The sequence below is a fragment of the Ambystoma mexicanum genome, chromosome 5q (genome assembly GCF_040938575.1).
Source record: "Ambystoma mexicanum isolate Mex_15411 chromosome 5q, UKY_AmexF1_1, whole genome shotgun sequence".
Classification (NCBI taxonomy): Eukaryota; Metazoa; Chordata; class Amphibia; order Caudata; family Ambystomatidae; genus Ambystoma; species Ambystoma mexicanum.
In genome coordinates this window covers 850751099-850772037 of record NC_090933.1, presented here as the reverse complement: position 1 = coordinate 850772037, position 20939 = coordinate 850751099, and the positions used below count along the sequence as shown (strand labels likewise).

The following is a 20939-nucleotide window of genomic DNA, read 5'->3' as shown; positions in this document are numbered from 1 at the left end:
CACTCCAAAACATACACACATGTATTATAAATGGGAATGCAACCTAACCCTTTAGGAGAAGTGCTGATCAGAAACCCTGTCATCCCCACAAAACCCATTCCAGATAGTACATGTCAATAATTACCATTCTACACCCAAATAACAAACACGTCTCCCACCTACCCTAATGGTATACTAATAACACCCATATTTTTGTTGTGTACTAATTACACACAAAACACCATAATAATCTTCATGGAGTACTATCATAATTGCAAACCACACGTGAAATGCATTTAATTAATATGCATTTTCCTAATAGACATTTCTGAAATACAATGTCTGTCTTCAACTTCTCATGATATGAACACATTTCATTACTTATTCCTCGCACGACATTGTAACAATTGAAAGCACTAAATCACTTCATCATTTGCACATCATTCAATAGTTACACACTGTACTGCTGCTCATCCACGCAAAGTCCTAATCTACAAAACATCCTCCGTGGTGTGCCAACTACACTAAACATGTACATAAATGCTAGAATATAATACTAAAGATTATTCATGCTCTAATGTACATTTACCGAATTCACATCACACCTCATCATACCAGAAAACTCCTCATAAATACACTACTTCCATTTTAAAATACATTCCAACTAAACTCAATCGCCCCATTTAACACAGCCCAAAAACCTCCAATTTCTGGGAAAATGCTGCTGAGAAACATACTGCTGGTAAAATTTCACATGTATACTGCACCTCTGCTGGGAAAACGCGGTGGGTAAATCGCCAACTCCTAAACAGTAACAAAGTCTCTCCCACTGCTGGCATCCTCAACAAAACCAGCTCTTTTCTACCTGCACATGCACATAAACAAAGTACCTTGCTTCTCAACTGTCAGTCCTTATTTACACCGACAAGCTGGGCTTGTGCGCCTACCCTGGGTATCTCTGATCAGGCCCTGGCCTGTTTGACCTCCTTTCTCACTGATCGACCCTCCCAGGTTCAACTTGGGTCTTTCCTTTCTTCTATCTCTCTCTTTCTATCACTGTTCCCCAGGAGTCTACCCTCTCTCTCTGGATTTTCATCCACTACCTGGCACCTCTGGTCCATCGTATCTCTACCTTCTGCTCTAACTTTCAGTGTCATGCAGATGACACCCAGCTCTCCTTGATGCTCCCCTCAGCCCCTTCTGCTCCTTCTCTCATACCAGACTGCCTGTCTGCAATTCAGGAATGGTGTGCCTCCAATGATCTCTGCCTTAATACCAGTAAGACTGAGATCCTCCTCATCGGGACACCTGCTCCCTGCTTTCCTCTCTCACTCTGGCTGCCCACCCTGGCCCTCTACCTTCTCCTTTTTGTAAGGCTAAGAACCTTGCTGTCATCTTTGACTCCACCCTCTCCTTCTCTCCTCAGATCTCTGACATCTCTAAGAAATCAAACTATCATGTGCACCTCCTCAGAGGTATTCTTCCTTTTTTCACTTTCCCTCAGAAGCTCACTCTCTGCAGAGCCCTGGTCATCTCTAGGCTGGACTACTGCAACATCCTCTTTCTAAATCTGCCTGCCTCTACTCTTCGCCCTTTACAACTTATCCAGAACAGGACTGCGAGACTTGTCCTTGGCCTCAAGCCCAGGAATTGTATCTCTTCTGCCCGGAAATCTCTCCACTGGTTCCCTGTGGCTGCGAGGATCAAGTTCAAGACCCACTGCATCGCTCACAAGGCTTTCTGGGGCCGGGGACAGCACTCCCTCCAAAGTGCTCTTCCTAAGCATCTTCCTCCTCGAGCCCTCCGCTAATCCACCTCCAATGAGGATCAGGCACTTCTCCAAGCAGAGAGTGGGAGGTAGCACTCTTTCCTCTGCTGGGGCCTCCATCTGGAACAGCCTCCCTGCCACTCTCAAACTTGACCAGGACCACCTCCGGTTCCAGAAGCATCTCAATACCTTCCTTTTCCTCACTCCCTCTCCCTTGCTGATGTCCCTGATTGCTCTGGCACACCGATCACCTGGCCATCCCCTGAACCTCAGGTCTGGGCTCCTGCATGGCCAGATGCCCTTGGACTGCCTCTGGGCCTCCCACACACTCAAGGGTCTTTATCTGCAACCCTACAGTCCCCTCACGTATGCACTTATGAGCCACTCCCGGCAGCACATACAAGTTACCTGCACTTTCCGTTTCCCCCTTCTCCCCTGGCACTTCTCCCCCTCCATCCCCACACACTTGTGCAATCTGAATGACACAAGGCCTAGTATGATCATTGTTCTGTCCTCCCTCTGGCCTCCCTTCCTTGTCTTGTCTGCCCTTGAAACACTTATGTACAGGCGCGTTATAAATGGCTTATATCATATCAAACCAATGCAGAGGAACCATTTATCATTACCTGCACTGATCTGTTCCGACATCGCCCTATTTTCACCATAATTACTTCTGTGCACGTCACCTTCACAACGCGCTGGATGTTGTACGAGTCCTTTCCTCCAACTGTTACGGCCCATCACCAATGTTGTTACAGCTCACCGAACACTGCAAGACATTAACCATCATGTGCACCATGACAGCTGACGTCACCACTCCTATTCAGACCATGGAGGTGGTAATTGCTCCATGCTGCCAAATACGGCCACAGAAAACAGAGGCCCTTAACATTTACGGTCTGCACAACCTCTCCCACAGGACGTTTTCTGTTCTGCATGCCTTCCCAGCACATACACTACTGCGTCCTCCACACTTCTGCCACACTCCATCTAGCATTGGTGGAGGAAACCGGCATGCAACAAGTGTCCCTTTCTGCCTCCAATTCTCCTGCTGCTTCATCTGGCCCTCTCCTGGGAACGTCAGAGCTCTCTTCACAGCGCAGTCCTCCTCCCCTTCTGGCTCTGCAGTCAATGCAGGGGAACAGCCCTCCTCCATACGAGCACCTCACTGGCTCCAAGACTGCATGTGGCTCTCTCCTGGAACGTCTGACCTCCCTTCTCGGTGCCTCAATTACTCCCTCTGGGATCCCTCAAGATACCGCTTCCTCACCACAATGGCCCTCCTTTCATTATGGCACTGCATTTCAGCCAGGGTCAATTTTTTAACATTGCTCGTCGCCAAAATGAATTATTCAGCATGGGGACAAGTACTCGGGAACCAGGCAGGAGACATTAAGTACAAAACAGGAAATGTACTTTATTCTTCAGTTACATATTAGCTTGGATCAGGGCACAGGGAAAATGCATCTTTCCTGCTCGCAGCCACATGCTGAAAACCAGACCAACAGTCACTCCTGGAATCTCCAGCAACACACATTCTACATTCCATCCGACATTCTCACAGCAGCATCAAGCTCACATCTATGCACCCACACAATTTCAATTGTATTTTTCATGTGTTCAACAAAATAAGAATTAATGAATTAACTGTGGCAGGAGAAACCCAGTGGTTGAAACAGGAGAAGGATCAACACAGTATCTGAGACCCTTAAATAATGTATGTGGTGAATCGGAAGCATAAGAAACAAGTAGGTAGAACTTCGCAGCATGAACAATGGCTTAATAGGAAGACTATTGAAATGTGGTTTACGGAAATGCACAATTTGGTAGAAATGGAAAGATTGCTTTATCGGAGGGATAAGAAATTGGCTTTATTTGAGAAGATTTGGGGCACATGTCTGACACTGTATTGATCCAAATAATTGTGATGTGAATCAGGGGTGGGTGGTGGGGGAGTAAATGTAAATAAGTTGGGGTGTCAATGTGTATATATATATATATATATATATATATATATATATATATATATATTTGAATTGTATTCCTAATGTAATTGTTTTTCAATGTTCTTATTGTAAACTAAAATAAAGTTTTCAACAAAGAAAAGACTCGAGAGATGAAAGCCAGACAAATAAAGATAGATTCTACACAATCCCCCGATTCTCTTCCAAGCATCCAGGAACGTAATCTAAAGCCCTAATCAGTCCTATGGCTGACGTAATAAAAACATATTAACAGGAGTAATGTATTGAATACTGCCCCCTCATAGAAAATCATGTTATGACTGAGTAAACATCAGGATTGTTGCCCTCTAAATTCCATTTGGGAAATGTCAGAACATGATTTAATTCAAAGCAATTTGCCAGTGGTTTAGGTTTAGTCAAAACCTTTCATCCATCAAGCTTCATTTTTGCATACATTTGTAACCAGTCATCTAAAAATGTTAGAATAATTAGAATGTTTGACTGTGTTATGTCATACATAACAGGCTCCTTGTGTATTTTAATGCTACATTCTGATTGGATAACTCGTGAATGGCTCACAATCCACTGATGGAGGTGGTGAAGCTGCACCATGACAACGGCAGTTCTTTTTTAGAAGCATATAGTACAACATTGGAAGGAATCTGTAATTGAGTGAGAATGATGAGAAAGTGAATTAAGACCCACTGAGAGATGGCACGTTGATGAAATGGTGAGACGGAACATGTAAGTAGAACGCCTTTTGGAAAACAAATGACATGTTGAACAGAGGTTTTCACTACATTTTAAGTACTTTGATGTGCCTTTCTAAAGAAACTGCACTCTACTTGTATGCCTTCCTGGTCGTGGGAGGCAGAGCTAAATTGTCCACCTTGGACAATGATCATAACGATTTTGGTCTGATACTAGGTCCAAGCTCTTGGTATCTTTTCTACCTTTCCCCATTGCTACACTGAGTTAACAGAAAATAGAAGTCATTAAGAGAATGGCAACCCCAAAAGAACCATTGCATGGATACATCTAACTTGCAAATGGATTTCATTTTAGCATCTATAGTGATGGAGCCATCGGACACGCCCAGGATACTACAAATGTTCATCATTTCTGTCAGTTTCTTGCACTCTCTGCAAACGTAGCATTATGCGCGGGTCTAAGCTGAATACCCTGGTACTAGGAATTATTTCAAGGAGTTCCTAAAACCTCTGGCCACCCGCCGTCAATGATTAGGAAGTGGTTTGGAAGGAAAGCAACTTGTTCAGAGTTGGCAGTTGGGATCAATACTTATTCACAATTATAATGTTTCAGATCTCAGTTCTACCTCCTGCTTCCTCTTACAGTCAGCCCAGTTGTTAGTTACCGAGGTAGAAGTTCTGAAAATTCTTAAGAGTACTGCACATCTGCCTGCAGTGATGCAAGCAAGCATAGCCGGTTCTCAACCTTGAGTTCTAACCCCAAGGCAAATATGACGATTAGATTGCAAGCAAGCATACGTCCGGAGGCTCGTATCATGCTTTCTTTCTTTACTGAACACTCAACAGCTTTTATACAAAAAACAACCATAACCAGGAAGAACTACAACTTGCTCGTCAGTGTAGCCTCTGAGCTGAAAAAAAGATTGTCCTTATGCATGTCACCTGTCGCAATCCACCAATCACGACCCCTTTTGTGACATCACATCTAGACTCCTCCTTACAACATTCTCTTTCTTTGATGCATGGGCAGCAGATAAGTACTATTTTATTCCTTAAAGTGCTGAGCGTTATTTTTTTCTGTCATGAACAAAGCGCGAGGCAGATAGAGCGCATTGCAACACGCGCTGCACAGTACATTGTGTTTTTCTTCTCTAACTTTACTTCCTTTTCAGGCGACCGTGCATACCTGTGATCACGGTTCCCCAGGGGACCGAAAAAACAGATCGCCTGGAACTTCCTCTTAGTTCCGCCGCTATTGATACGGCTTCCCGCGCAGCGGTGAACGGGGTATACGGCTCTAGTGTCATTTTACCCTCATGGCAGTTTGAGTACCACAGACTGCCTCTACACAACGCCACAAGCATCAGCCGACAGCCAGCGGTTATATCCGCCAAGAGGGGCATGCCCATGTGCCACCTAGTGGCCGCAATAACACAGCACGGGGTCCTCCAGTTTGAGATCATTGCGGCAAATTAGCAGACAGTACGCTGCTCTTTTTCCTGCACACAGACAGAATCCAGTCCCACTCTGTGTGCAAATTACGGGGCAGTCCCAAAGCCACTGGCAAGAGACACACATGCATTTTTTATTCCGGGTATTACTGTAGCTGTAAAAATAACTATTTTTTTAATATGTATAAAAGATTGCAGGCTTTGAGAACTCACAATGTTTTTAGTTAAAGCGCTGTGAAATTAAATTATTTGCCAAGGATCACACACTTTGGTTAAGCAGAGTACTACGAGCCCCTTGTTTTATGACCGGTTACTTGGTCAATGTTGTGATACATCGCACAACCCCAACTAACTGCATTTAAGGAGCACAGAAAAGGGAAACACATGACTGGCTGCTTGAATAAAATATGCCCAGGTACTTTTGCCCCCAATAGTGAAAATTCAAAGCTGGCAGCCATGAATATTCATATGCTCAGTAAGTCAACATGTAGCTTAAAGTGAAATATACAAATATAGTTCAATTGACTTTCCCCTTAGTAGAAAGTGTGCAAAACAAAATAGCATTGGACTTTTTAAAAAAGTAATGAACCCCAGAAAAATACCTTGCTAGAGGAAATGTTGCAATGCATATGCTGGCAAATATTATAGGTGCCCACCTTTTAAAGCCAGCAATTTATCATGAAATCTTCCCATGAAAACAAAATCCCAATATGAAACAAGTGCTTTTGGACTTGTGGGAAAGCGTCTGCACGAGAAAATGACAACCTGAGTAAAATCCTGGTAGCCAAATACTTGAGCAAGCTTGCCAAACTCAAAAAAAAAAAAAGCCAAGGGGTTGTGTCCAACCTCTGGAAACAAAAGTTATGCTGTCCACCCACATGTGCCCTTTACTTGTGTGCTGGAAATCAGCCACAATCAGGGGCTAATAACTGCACCAGTGCCCAGGATTGTAAACTCTCTTGCCACACCAGGGGCAAATATTCACGACTTACTTGCCTTCTCATTTTCCCTCACACACGTCTAGATTTTAATAATACCCTGCTTTATAACGATAACTTTAAAAGTACATATACCATATTGTCACTCAAACATATCGATTATTATCGAACTATGTTAGGCAAAAAGTGTACAATTGTGGCATTATTCCCGATCATCTTGACTCGGGGAAAACTACAAATACCAGAATGCAATTCAGCAAAAGGCAAAAGAATGGCCTCTAAGTGCAATACTATCAAGGACTGATATTAACATGTTTTTAAAAAAGATAATGCAGATGCTGTGTGCTTTCTTATTGTGTTGTGAGATTTTTAAAACTAAGAACTGTGGACTATCTCCCATCCATGCAGTAACCAGGGCCGACCTTGCTTAGCTTTAAAGAGAGGACGGTGCCTGCCCCCTCAGGCCACATTGCTCTAAGTAGCATTTCACTTGTGCTTATTTATTAGGCAACATGGCCTGAGGGTGCCAGACGCTACTATGCTTTGTAGCTAAGCAGGGTCAGTTCCGTTGACTGTATGGATGGCAGTCCCGGATGCCTATTGTGAAGGCCATGCCCAGTGATTTTTCATCCCCGATATCACTGTACCTGTCAAAATATCTTTCATTTTTTAACTTTTGTTTGATAGCCGTGGGTACAGAAGTACAGATAACCTCAGCTATCTGTAGGCATTTTATGTATGAACTACAGATGGATTCGGCTATCTGTAGTTTTCTATAGCAGTGAATATCAGAAAAACAGCTGGAGTAAAATGCTGTCTTGCCCCGCCAGGCCCTCATCAAGTGCCCCCAATCTGTGCTAGCTCCCCAAATCCCAGATGGCTTCCTAGCCTCCCCTGCCATCTCCCCCAACACACTCTGTTTCTGTGAAGCAGTTTGTTTTGAAATGTCAGCTATTTGCAGATATAGCCAAGATTATAGAAAAGCTTTGTGTTGCAAACTCAGTACCTATACCCCTTCCAACTCCCAAATTTCACTTGGTGCCCTCTAGCCACCGCCACCTCTAGAGTGATGGCATTTGCAAATGGCCCTTTCCTGCTTTTCATGTTCAGATAACCTCAGCTATCCTTCGCATTGAGTAAAAACAGAGATGGCTGCTGTTTCATTTCTAACAACCCCTGGTTTTGGCACTTTACCCGAGATATAGCTATCTATTTTTGAGAAGGGGGCATCCCCTTCACCGTCAAAAATATTTTTAAAAAACTACTGCAGGGAATAACCCCAAACCACAAATAGGCCTCTTTTAAATGCTTTGTGCCCAAGTTGTGCTTTGTGCCCAAGTTGTTTCGGACCAGGTCCAAATCCATCCAGCGGTTTGGACTGTGCGGTCCGGCAAAAATTGACCTTGTTTGCCAAAGGAAAATGAATGGGATGTAGGCTGCAACTTTGGAATTTTGTTTTTGTCTTCTTAATAACTTTAAATTTTTAACACATCTTTACAAAACTTTGGAGTCTGGGGGTGCGGGTAGTGGTGTGCATCCCTAACCAACTACAAGATTTCAGCCAAATCTGGTACTCCAATCAAGTTATTAACAATAGAATTTTTTATGTGTACAAGCAACTTGTATGTTGTGAAACAGGTAATACTGAGCTTTTATTGTTTTCCCTGTCCAGGGATCCTTTAATAAAGTACTCTGCTCCAATGTTTTTGGATGTATCCGCTTCTTTTTATTAATTATGAGGTTGTGGAGTGCATTTGCAAATGCTTGTGCACGGTTTTACTGGTCTTTGATATAGATATATTTATTTATTTATAGGGTGGGGGGTCGCCGCACTATAGTTAAGTTGAATATTGAGTTCCATAGGAAACCTAGGAAAAATTCATAACTTTTGACTTGTTTGATGCATTTGGCTGAAATTGTTTTAAAAGAATTGTACGTGTGTGCACCACATTTTAGGAAAGATCTGTTAAACAATACAAACGCTATTAAGAAAGTTAAAAAATACTTCTTCGACCTAGTCCCCATTCATTTTCCCTTAAAGAAAAAGTCAAATTGTTGCTGAAGCGCACACCGCTAGAGGGAATTGGTCCAGGTACGAACAACTTGGGCACGAAGCGTTGACTCGATTTCCAGGATGGGTCTGGGGTTATTGCCTCAAGTAGTTCTAAAAATATTTGACGGAGAAGGGGATGCCCCCTTCTCCCACAATTATAGCTATATCTCCAATGGTCTTTGCACCAGAGAGGCATTTCAAAAATGAAAAGCAGCTATGTTTTACCAAAATTCTATTGCTAATAACCTTTGACTTGGTTGTATTTGGATGAAAATTCAAAATACTTTTGCCAAGGACCTCTGCCCCGCAAACTGCACATTTTTGGGACAAAACATTATAAAATGAAAAAGAGATTAAGAAAACAAAACATCCGTTTTCAGCCCATTAATTTGCCCATAGAAAAAAAGTAAGGTTTTTGAACAGCTGTAGCATGAAAACCCCTTGGCATATTTGGACCAAATAAGAAACCACTTGGGTACAAAGTGTTGGCTTAATTTCTTTTGATTGGTTTGGGGTAAATCCATCCAGTAGTTTTTAAAATATTTGACAGAGACATGGGGGTGCCCCCCCCTGCTCCTTAAAGCCTTTATATATATTTATGGCATAGCGTCGTTTCATCGACACCGTTTTTACGATGGATGTTTTGCCGTGTAATTTTAGTCAAAAAAAAGTTTCGAATTTTTTGTGTGGGGAGGGTAAGGGCATATAAAGGGTTGGGGGGGTCGGGAATAAATAAAATAGGTAAATGACAAGGGGGTTGGGGGAACCACCCCAAAAATAATTAAAACATTTTTCAAAAAATATTTTCTGCAAAGATTCTGCAGCAAAACACCCGTCGTAAAAACAGTTGTTGATGAAATGGCATAGAAACATATTTATGTTATCGGCCTTGGTACTTTGCAGCAGAAAGGCTGAAAGGCTTTTCAGAAATGAAAAGGCACCTTTTTTTTTTGCTTGATGCAAGTGATTCCTGCGATGTTACCAGCAGAAGCCACACATGAAAGAACTCAAAATGCTATTTGGAGGTGGAAAAAGGATGTCATCAATCTTTTGGAATGAACTCCCTGTGATGAATCCAATGAAGTAATCACGGATTCCCCGGCGGTGGTCTCCTCCAATGTGGCCAGGGGACCGCAGCCACTACCTTATCCTGACCCTGGTGGTGGATCTATAAAGGAGGATCACATGGGATGAGACAACTACCGGGGACACGTTTTGACTTCAATGGATACAATGCAGTATTCCCCCCTTTCCCATGAGGAGGATCCTCTAATACCTGAATTCGTAATGGCCTATTGTTATTCTGGGCAGACTCTCATGTGTAACCCAAATGCCATACACACAGCACTTTTTGTTTCTACTATGTCTTTAGGTGAAACCTCTGAGGAAAACCATATAAGAGCCAAAAGACCCATGACTTCCATGGACTCCAACTCCCATAACCACTCAGGTACTGAGACAAGGAGGAGGATGCACAATGACATGAGCTCGATGTACCACATGTGGACTAGTTGCTTTCCCAATCCCTCCATGCGGGGGACATTTAAAAACAGTAATCGCACTTTCCGGAAGGGGAGTGCATGAGAGGACGTCAAACCTCAAGCTGAAGCTCACGAACACAGAACACTGGAAAACCACCGGAAGAAGGAGAGGGAAGCCGCAGGCGAACAAGGAGCCGTGAAAATGTGGGTAGCAGAGTATTGTGATATAGCCACAGAACTGAGAAGTTGGATAAAGATACCTCGCAGGGGGGTATACCAGGTGATTCAAAAAACTATAAAGAGAAGTCCTGTCAGGCGAGTACACCAGGCTGCTAAATTTGTATGCAGATTCCTGGCAGAGGAGTATACGAGATGATCTATTAGTTACAAGAAATACTACAGAAAGACTACTACATAAAGTTGTGTTTAAATACAAACGTTGCAAGTCCAACAAAGGAACTGTTATTTACAAGAGACACTTTTTGCCATCCTATCAAGAATCCAACCTCTGGGTCCAAGGATCTATACCTTGGAGTACATTTTCATTGGAATAATTTTGATACTTTTCGTTTTTAACACTTTTTGCTAATATAAAGTCAGAGACATTTCCTTGCACCCTTTGTGTTTTATTTATAGTGTGACGGTCAGGTTAGGATGTTTTGGACACAATGACAATTTTAGTTATCGACTTCCTGACACAGACAGATCCTTAGTTTTTAGTCCAATGGTAGAGAAACCCCTCGTTAGCATAGGGTGAGAGAGATATTTTTCCAACCCATTTTCTTTCAATAAATCTCTTCTTGTTAAAACATGACCTCCTTGTGTCCTGCTCTCATTTCTGACTCCTCACATCCCCCACGACCTTGCAGAGTCTAATGACACTCTCGACTTTAGAAAGAGACTTAAAACTCTTCGGTTTATGTAGTCACTCCTAGGGGAACACTGATTGTTTTGAAACACAGCACTTAGATGCCCTGGCCATAGGCGCTATATAAATACCAAAATTATTGCCAATCACATCAGGCTAGAGTTTGGGAGTGGGAAAGAAGACACCAAGTGATTTTGGGTGTGGGTTGGGGAGCCAGTTACGGCTAGAACATTTTTGATTTATCAGGGGAGGACCGCAGGAATTTCATGAGATTACAGCCGGAACGCCGCAAGACATGCTCAGAAATAAATGTGCATCACACAAAGCGATGAGTGATAGCGGGTAATGGGAGAGGATTACGAAGGGAAAAAGCGATTGAGTGGAGTGAGGGGAACTAACAAAAAAGAAGGGTGCACTTGTTGAGTGCTTGTGAGGATGTGGAAGACTTTTTAATTCTGAGCACTTTTTCCCAGTATCGCGGGAATCAGTAAATTGCTACTCTACCGCAGGAATTTTTGTTATTGGAAATTATTACTGTCAAATTATCGTGGGAATAAGGAGTTCAAAAATAAAAGTTTAACATTTGCAGTGCCTACATCTACTGGGCAGGGGCAATGGGCGTTTGGTAACCAAGTAATGGTTTGATATGCCCAGTATCCATGGTTAGTGGCCCAAAAGAAAGATATTGTTACAATACGCACAGAGGCCGTTTAGAATAATTAAATGCACATTTATCTCATGAATATTAATGAGGGGTATCCTGAAAATCCAACATGTTTTCGTCCCAGTAGCCTGGAGTTGGACGACCCTGGTATAGCAAAACCATTGAAATTCTGTGAAAGAGCGAGTTAAGGTCAGCCCTGCAGAAAAGGGGTGTAGCTGCCACTTTTACTCCCTAAAAATAGGCACATAATCACCCCAAAAAACTGAGGGTAAAAATACTCTTAACAAAAAATAGCTTTCACCCACAAAGCTCCATACATCTGTTTGGACCTGTAGTGCACTAATACCATAGGAAGAAACTACTATTATTGCTGCCAGATGGGAAGAAGTAAACCTGTATCTTATCTGCATGAATAACTAGGTACAAAGAAATGATTAGTACAAAAACATATCTGTTGTCCAGTTTAAACACATTTTTACCCGCTTATAAAATACTTCCATTGGAAATTGGACTTACATTTTAACTCCCTAAAAATCATTTTATTCTTATTGTTTATATACAGATGCTTTTTTGTATCCCTATATCTCTTTTTATTCTTTTTATATTAACTTACTGTATTGTATCGGAAAGGTAATGGTGAAAAGTTTATAATAAACTATTTTACACTAACTAAAACATTATTTTTTTTTAAAAAGTTACTCCCAACTTTAAAAAATAGGGAGTAAAATACTCCCACTTCCAAATCTTATCTGGAGCACTGGTTAAGGTGATCAGATTTAATGCAACAAACCCCCTGAAATTCAGCACACGCATTTCAACCAAGTCCACCTCAGAGAACAAAAAATGCATCACACTAACCAAACAGTGGTAGAGTGTAATGGGCAGTAGAGGGTCCGGGAGGAAAAAAACAATTGAGTGAAGAGACCATGGAAAAAGAAGGGGGCACTTGTTAAGTGCCTATGAGGACAGAGACGAGTTTGGGATTGTCCAGTATTATTGGGGGAACATCAGGGGGAATCCTGTGGGAATAGAGAGTGGAAAAAAAATGTTTGCACCTGCAGTGATCACATCTCCTAGGCAGAGGGTAATGGATCTCTGAGCCCAAGGCCATTGCTAGTGGACCCTAATGAAAACTATTGGTACAACATTGAACAGTGGCCATGGCTAGAGGGTCCCAAAGAAACCTCAGAGGTCTGAAGTAGTCAGTGTCAGTCATAGCATGTGCAAACCGGTTACATGAGATTTTACCGAACAAAAAGATAATGAAAACGTGTTTAACTAAATATTTTTACTGAAAAAAATAGATTCTTTTTTTTTTCTTTTTTTAATTTGGACCCATCCCCCAAACCCCTGGTTTCCCTTTGTTTATAATCCCACCCCAACCCCACCCCCATAAATATATTGAAAAGAATTCTTTATTTGTTTTGGTACACATTTTTCGTTCTTATAAATTCGGTAGAATCACTGCATACCGTGCAAACTTACTGAAGGCCGGTATGTTTTCGACATAGTCAACTTCATGTTTATCTCAACTAAGGCTGCTGCTCACAATGCCCGCCCAAGCTTGGGACAGGAAACGCAGCACCTGCTGGACAATTGCATCAAGAGAATTATTCAGGCTGTTGTTCACATCCTCAGAATTGTCCTCCTAAAAGGTCAATTATTCATGTCATGTTTTGGCCCGTGAAGGCTGGTGTGAAAAGGATGCTGGTTAGGAACAAAAACCTGATCAGGAATTTAAGTGCGTCACACAAAACCACGAGTGTTGGGGGTGAGGGAATGGGCAAGGGCTAGAATGTGAAAAGGAAGTTTAGGGGGATGTGTGGAGCATGCCAAAGGGAGGGGGCACTTGGTGAGGGCCTGAGAGGGCTGGGGCGATTTCTTTGTTGTTGCCGTTTTTACAGATAACCGCGGTTATTCGCGGGTTGCCTTTAGTTAACCATGGGTATTTCTACCGTAGTTATGGGAACAACTTTTTTTCAAGAGATACAAAATTGAATTAATACACAAATAATAGATTTTTACAGCTACAGTGAGGTGGGGGCTAGAAGGTGAACACGGTTGAAGGCCATGGTTAGTGGCCAGTAAAAGAACTATGGTCTAACAAAACCTTTGAAAGTCTCTGAAAACCTTTAAAGTTAAGTTGAACAAATTCAACGCAACAAACCCCTTGAAATTCAGCCGATGTGTGAAGTCATGACCAGCTTAACTCAGCACTTTCCCACTGCAAAGCACATGAGCACATGCATATTATAAGAGAAGGGATTCACAGTGACATAAACAATGGCATTATGGTGTGATCAAAGGGAACGTGCTGAGTTAAGCTGGTCATGACTTCCCACATCTGCTAAATTTCAGGGTTTTGTTGCAATAAATCTGCTCAAGATAACTGCACTTTAAGTAAAGTTTTTTTCAGGGAATCCAGCTCAGTCACCAAAGCTGCATATACACCACCAAGAGGGTGACGCATATCTCAACGCATGGAAACTATGCAGAAATATAGTCCAAGCTGTTGGGTTACCACAAGTAGCAAACCAGAGGTTGTTTAGTGACAGCTAAATTAGGATACACCTGTTGGGGGAACTGCAGAGCTATGATATGTCCCCCTAGGTAGCCCACATCCAGGTTGCAGTTACAAGGTCACGAGTGGTGTTGCACAGTCTCCAGTGCAACAAATGGCTTGTCAGTGGAGGACAGCCTTCCAATGTCCATCGAGAAAACCAGACCATTGTAGCCACCCCCCACCAATATAAAACATCTACGCAACTGTTGTGGTGAGAAATTAAGGAAGGCTCCTTCAAGGAGGACGGACCAAGTACGAGGGGAGGGAGGTCGCAGGAGGGGGAGAGGAGAGGAAAGGGGGAACAGTTTGTAACCCGAGAATAAAGAGAGAGGTCAAGAGATCACAAGGCTCGTGCATTCATTTGTGGGGTGTGCCTGGGGCCCAACAACTGGCGACGAGGCGACACGTCCCCATGCTGCAGTGCATCGCCACTGAATGAGAAGCAGCACTACGTGGAAGCGAAGACAACTGCAGGTGAGTGTCATGATCTCTGCTTCCAAAAGATCAGGACTTGCCCGACTCCCTTGGAAGCAGACCCATAACCCCGGTTCCGAGTGCCAGCCAGTCCCAATTGGGACCTTTTGGACCCTGTCCTGGCGCCAGTGGCACCAGGCTCATAAAGATGCCCAGTCCCAGCGCTGGAAGCGCCGGGCTCATAATGCTTGGGTGGACTTACCTGCAGCAGACCATGCTGCTTACTTACCTGCCAGTTGAACCCCTGATCCTCTTCTGTTTGGGACTACTTTTCCTGTTGGGTGGGGCAGGAGCCACTCCCTAGGTTCAGAACACTGGAACTCTTCTGGAAAGCAGGAACTCTTTTCTTACCTAGGCGTGACTGTGGAAGGAGACACCTAAGCACTACAGGAGGCTATTTAAACCACACCCGATGGATGAATCTTGCTTTGCGTTATTCTGCATTCTCTGCAGCAGAACGCTCATCGTGTCTTCTGCTTCTGATCCTGGGCCTAAGGGAACAAAGGCTTACCATCCTGGAATCCAGTCTTCAGCAGCACCTGTAAAGACAAAGAAAGAACAGGTTAGCACTACGGTCTTCAGTGGCAGCGCATCTCTTACCTGGTCCATCGGCTGTCACCAACGCCTCGCGCTGCATTCCGGCATCTGAAAGACAAAGGCTTACCTACTCTTCGCATGCTCCGGAGGTCTTCACACTGCATTCCGGCATCTGAAAGACAAAAGCTTACCAGCTCTTCGCACGCTCCGGAGGCCTTCGGCGCTGCATCCCGCATCTGAAAGACAAAAGAAGGTGCGTTTAAAGACATTGGGCAACTTTATTACTCACGTGCCATTACTCCTTCCCACGCCGAATCCAGTGGGTATTCCAGCACCCTTCAGCTTCTCTAAAGCTCCGAACTTGTACCTGCAAGATAAAAGGGACAGTTAGTGCGCATCGTGAAGCAGGCTACAAGCGCTTACTTACGTGCTTCCAGGCGCTTCTATTCCTCACGCGGGTTCGATCCTCAACTCTCATCAGCCCGCCATCCGCCATCGCCGGAACCCTGCAAAACAAGAGATAGCATTACAAAAGACTTTTAAGACATTTGAAGTGCCCAGAACTTACCGTTCGTGCAGTTAACGACGGACAGCAGTCCTCTGAGGTCAAGAGGCCTGCACCCTTATCCAGTGAAGGAACTGGTTACGGCACCCTGCCCCGAGGCAGATGGAGAGCTCGGCGTTCACTTACCTAAGGTGAGGGCGTTAACCTTTGGGGTTCTACAGGAGAAGAGAAAGAGAAGAGGAGAGAGGCACCCAATAACCCCAGTTCATTAATCCCATATTTTCTATCTGCAGACATCTTACTCTTCGAGTCAGACATACAGTGCACAGAGGTCCAGCCCAAAGAGCCAACCGTGTGTTACACATCACCTTTGAAGATACGGCATTCACCCAGTCAAGACCGGCGCCTCTGCGGGAATCAGGTGAGCGTTACAGTGAGGAGTACCCAATGGGACACTGCAGAGGCCAAGAGGGCTGTTGATGAGATGCTTCAGAGGCGAAGAGGGCCGTTGACAAGGAGGCGTGATGATGATGATTGGTTATTTATAACACTCTTTATACCCAGAGGTTTCTAAGCGCGGACCCGGGGATCAAACCTGTGTTGCTCTGTGTCGTCTTGCTTCCAAGGTGAGCATGTTGCCCCAGAGCTATCCTCCCGAGAAGTGGAGAATCCGGTGGAGGAGGAAGACGATCCAAGTAAGCAGAGCGGACCTGTGCCTGGGAAGCAACACAAGGGTGAAGAGGACCCAGAGCATGTGGAGGTGACCTATCGGAAGAGGAGCAGCCGGCAGGAGCCAACGGTGCAGCCCGGGCTGTGCGGAGGACCTGACAAAGACACCGGTAAGCTGCATGGGACATGCAAGAGGGACAGAAACGCGTGCACACAACAGGAGCAAGGGAAAGGAAAACACATACTAAAGGGACACATGTGGCTACACAGGGAGAGCAGCGCGTGGACTCGGAGACAAAAGGGACTGTGTGCGCACTGCCGGCCTCCCGTAACACTCGTGGCTGCTCAAGACTGACTCAAAGCACTTGGGCTGTATCCCAAAACTAAACTAACCACTTGTGGACCTACGCAAGGGGAAACTTCCATAGACCAATACCATCCCACTTGTGTATCATGCACAAACACCCATGTCACAAGACCGCTCATGTCATCAGTCGCACCCCTGAGCATCGCCTGACATGCAGCGTCACCATATGCTCCTATACCCCACAAGCACGTAGCTAGCATGCACCCTCGCACCAGACACACATACATTCATGCATAAGTGGGGTGCCAACGGCCATTTAGATACCTCCTGGAGTGGCACTTGCTTTGATATCCAATCAAGTGGCTTTCACCAGCAAGAAACTTGTATTAAGCTAACTAATAATTGGCCCAAAATCCATACTAAATATAATATACCCTATAGCTGCACCTAAGGCCTTTATCTGTAGAACCAATCACCTGAGGCCTATATTTAAGGCCTATACGTGTGATACTTTTTTCCGGGGAGCCCATATTCAAGTCCTATACTTTTGAAAGTGCCTATAAAATCCTCATGCTTAAGAACTGAGGTACATCATTACTGTAATGTAAGTTACACACCTAACCTCAAGTTATGGAACAAAGCATAGAACTCAAAAATGCATTCTTTCCAACTTGACAAAAGCCGCAATAATTAAATGTTGGGGTGGGGAAAAACGAACACAACCTCATCTTAGAGCTTATGGCAGTATAAACACTTGAACACTTCAGAAAGTAACAGAACTAGAGTGGCAGAACGGTCCCACTATACCTACTTAAAAATGCAGAGCTTGAGACACACACGCACACGCTCCCGCATCCGCATCATTCATGCACGAACAAGCAGCCCTGCATTTCCTAAACCCTACATGAGGTTGCTGATCAAAGAGTAGTCCCAGGTAATCGTGCTCCCATGACTGCCCATGCTGGTGTGGCCAACACCTGCTCTTCAGCTACCTCCAGGTGCGTTGCATAACACATTGGTCTCAAAGTAAATGAATGAAACGGTACCTTTTTATTACTGGTTCATGGAATTAGGTGGTTCCCAGAGCCTCCATAAATTGCAGCAGGACTCTCTTGCTGCTTAATCCGAAACAGGTACCTAATGCTTGGAGCAGAGAGGGCCGATTCCCCACTTGTGGGCAGGTGGCAGGTCCAATGCAAAGGCGTGTGTTGTGGAAATGACTGTGGTTGCCCCTCTCCAAACTAGCATTGCAGGCTGACATGATGACTCAGGGGACTGCCTCATCCTTGGAGAACACTGATGAACCTACTGATGTTCTTTAGTTTCTGTGGCGCTGGCCTGCACTCTTGCCTGATGTCCACCACCTCCCAGAGAACCCATGAAACATACTGTGGTGTTGTTTTTCTCTGGGAAAGACCTACAAAAGCTGCAGTTTACACAGAACATGGGGGTACGAACTGGGCCAGAAAGTGGCCGTTGGGTATGTGGGATGTCACAATTCCATGTGTGCACTGTGCACAGCTCCTAGCAACTACCCTGCCAGCGCTGCAGTGTAGGGTCAGGGGTTAGCTGCCTGCAATGCTCGGGCTCACCATGGGCCATTGGAACGCCGTCCATTCAGATTATCTGCGGGCCTCGAACAGCAATCTGGTCCCTCTGCATGCTCCAGAAGACCACGGTGGGGAGTTGTGAGCAGGGCAGTCACTCAAAACATGCAGGCGAAAGTGCTGCTGGCATGCGGCTGAGCGGGTGACTCACCGGGAGATGGGCATAAATAGCTGAAGGAATCATAGGCAGCACTTTATTTCCTTATGCTTTTTCAATTGGTGTCACACTCCTAAGGGGACAGTGTGCTGTCCCTGGAGTGGGTCTGGGGGGGGCGGGCAGAGGGTTTGCTCCATGATTAGCCACATCCGAATGTGACAACTTCTTGAAGCCTTTAGACTGTCTTCCCATAAGGGAGGAAAAGGGGCCCTATTCCTGAACGAACTTTGAGATTGGGCCTGCAGCTGAGTTTTCCTTAGGTTCATGGAAAAGTACTTTCCTTTCCCTGAGCTCCCCTTCCCTGCATAGCTCTTGGAGAATAGGTGACACCTTTGGGGAGGAGTGGTTGGTCTATGCAATGGGATCTGAGAGGTGGTTTGGCTGTCTGGAAATACCACTCTAGCGGAGGTTCTAGCCTTTGCTAAATCACTCAAGGTTGTGTGTTAAGGAGATAGTGAAGGGGGAAGAAGTGAAATAGGATTAGTGACAAATGTGAGCCCCCCAACTCCTACGGTACTGCTGGCAAGCTCCTTGCATGTCTAACCCCAATGTTGTTCCTTTTCGGGAAAAGAGTTTTTACTGTGGGTCTCCCACCCATTTGGACAATTGCAAAGATTGTCTAGGACTGAATGCTGTGTGCAAAAATTGTTGTATCAGAAGTCAACTGGCAAAGATGGGCAAAAGGCACGACTAATGAGGTTACAGATGGTGCTGAGGAACTGGAGGAACTAGTGCGTTTGGGTAGTGAGTTGGTGGGGGGGTCATTTGGAGAAAAAAAACCTTTTGCTGACTTTATGGTGTGATGGTGTGGTATGCCCATCTTTGTCAGTTGACCTCTCCTACCACAACCATATGCATCTGCCTACGAGACATTAAACCAATGAGCTAGTTAACCTCACTGATCTTTTCCAGAACCACAGAGTCGTTGTGCTGAAGTGCGCTGGGTTTCACAGGTTCCACTGCCTGACCAATTGTCCTGGAGTGTAGTCTGTCACTGTAGCCATCTGATCGTGCCAGTGTTCCATCATTTCCTGGAAAGCCTTCAGATTATTTTTGAGTGCTCCATACATTGGGCAATTCTCAAGCTAAACCCAAGCACATAATCCACTATGTTATGGGAAGGACTTCTGGGGTTACCCTTCCACCCTTACCTCAATTGCTGTTACTGTAACATCTGAATAAAAACAGCTCACTCAGTCTCTGGTCCCCTTTCTTACGCTTAAGCTTCCATTTAACAGCATGCCTTGATGTACTGTTGCAAGATTGTGACAAGTTGCACAAACCACTGTGAGCTAACGCGCCATCACTGGGTGTGAGGTATCCCACTCTCGCTTCTGCTGCCGGGCCCAATGATAGAAAGAATATACTGCCAATAAAGGTAACCCACTAGCCACAGTGACATTAATGCAAGACTTCAATGCACCCATAACTGTCACCCACTTCCACCTCATGCTTACCTTCCCCACTATCCCTTAAGATCTGTGTTATTACGTTGTTGCCCCCCCCCCAAATATAAATAGGTGTTCCTTCCTTTAAATCTAAATGTAATGAAATGTAAGGTTTCTTTGATATGTGCCCTGAATTTTACTTTTATGTGAAAAGTCAAATATTTGGCTGATGCACATTAAATACATGTTTTTAAAGTTCCTTCCTTTTCAGGATTTACAATGCACGTACGTTAAGTCCATCTACGAGTATCCCCTGTGCCATTTAAATCTATAACCTTAATGAAGACCGAGGGGCATTACTATGAGCCGCTAATGCCCCCGCCGTGAGGGGCATATTGCTATTAGTATTCCGGACCATCGTCCGGAATACTCAAATTTATATTTAGTCTTTATTTTAAACTTACTTTGCTGTTGGTGTTGCGCGTGACATCGAGTCTGCGTGTTGTCTTTGAAACGCGGAGCTTGAATGAAGTGGAAGCGTAGAATGCTTTCTTGTGTTCGTTATACGGGACTGAGGGCAGCCATGTTGGAAGAAGGAAAAGGCGTTGCGTTGTGAATGCTGTTTTGTACACAATGAAAAATGACCAAATAAATAATTGAGGAATCATGACGTATTCCGCAGAAAAATATACTTTTATGAACAATATTTTATGATTGCGCATTAATGCTTCCCAAAAGCGGTTCCCTTTATTCAGACTGGAAATTGAAAACCTCAGATATTACACCAAAGATTTTTGAATTTTTTTTTAATTTGTGAACATTAGGCAAAGGATACCAGGAGATGGCATGTCTGGTT

General features: G+C 44.3%; 1 protein-coding gene across 1 annotated transcript in view; it reads left to right on the top strand.

The window, feature by feature from the left end:
• Positions 1-4368: 4368 nt before the first annotated feature.
• The window catches only part of LOC138498645 (type 2 phosphatidylinositol 4,5-bisphosphate 4-phosphatase-like), a 474081-nt gene continuing 457510 nt past the window's right edge, over positions 4369-20939 (top strand). The window contains exon 1 of the mRNA XM_069622342.1: positions 4369-4455. The gene's annotated coding sequence lies outside the window, so the exon portion shown is untranslated. The remainder of the gene's footprint in view (positions 4456-20939) is intronic.